A 1,019-nucleotide genomic window follows, 5' to 3' on the forward strand; every position below is an offset into this window, starting at 1 on the left:
TGTGCCCACATCTTTGAAGGTTGCTTTCTTGCCATTGATGTGATAAGAGGAGGAATTATCTTTGGCAGCAGTTCTCGACACGTAGAAAGAGCTGTTGGGAATGACATCGTAGTCGTCTCCTTCCTGAACACACAGAGGACAACAGGGACAGGTAGACTTCAGGGGTTTCAAACACTCATCGAACATCTAATGTGACAAACAGATTTTGTCAAGTACAAATACGCAGTGCAGTCCCTCAATTCAAGTATGCTACTAAAAACTAAATCAGGGCCTGAATTTCAGCACAGCATTTTGGGTATTGTGCATAATTTTACTCCATCCTGCAAGTATTTATTCACTAAATACACACACGTGTAGGCTGAAGGAGCCTCAATGCAAGTCTGAAATCAAACTTGCTTGCGTTGTGTAGGCTACTGTGTGACAAAAATGCCCTCAAATCACCAGGCTGTGCAGTCTAAAGGATCTCTCTTGATCGTGTTGGGCGATATGTTCAATTGTCATATCAGCCTGTGAGAACGCCGATACATGATACTATCGTCTATCCGCACAACCCTGCTCTCTAATAATATAAACATGATTTAGCAGACAAAACTGAACTAATAAGAAGCATAAAGTATCGGGTCAGCTTTATTTTTTAGCGCATTTGTAAAGCACTCTTCATCAAACTGCTTAAAATATGTACTGCACAAACACAGTGAACACGCAATCATTTAGGTGAGAATCATGCTTTAAAAAATTAAAGTGGGAAAACGGAATTTCGGAAATGAATTTCAAGACGTAAGGCCCCGCAAGTGTGCTACTTATGCAAAAATAAAAGAAAAATGTATAAAGAAGTATAATGCTGACAGTGCAGATTTAATTTGTACTGCCAGTTAAAAGTAAAATAATCTATAATTTATGGCCTCTAATGTTCTGACTTTAAAATGAAACTGAATTGACTGTGGAGAGAGAGATCTGTGCATGTGTGCTCTTCCTCACTAGGCCTGGCTCACCTTGTCGATGATCTTCTGGAAGTGCAC

Source organism: Sinocyclocheilus grahami, unplaced genomic scaffold (assembly GCF_001515645.1).
Source record: "Sinocyclocheilus grahami isolate Dianchi unplaced genomic scaffold, SAMN03320097.WGS_v1.1 scaffold419.1, whole genome shotgun sequence".
In the NCBI taxonomy this organism is placed as follows: Eukaryota; Metazoa; Chordata; class Actinopteri; order Cypriniformes; family Cyprinidae; genus Sinocyclocheilus; species Sinocyclocheilus grahami.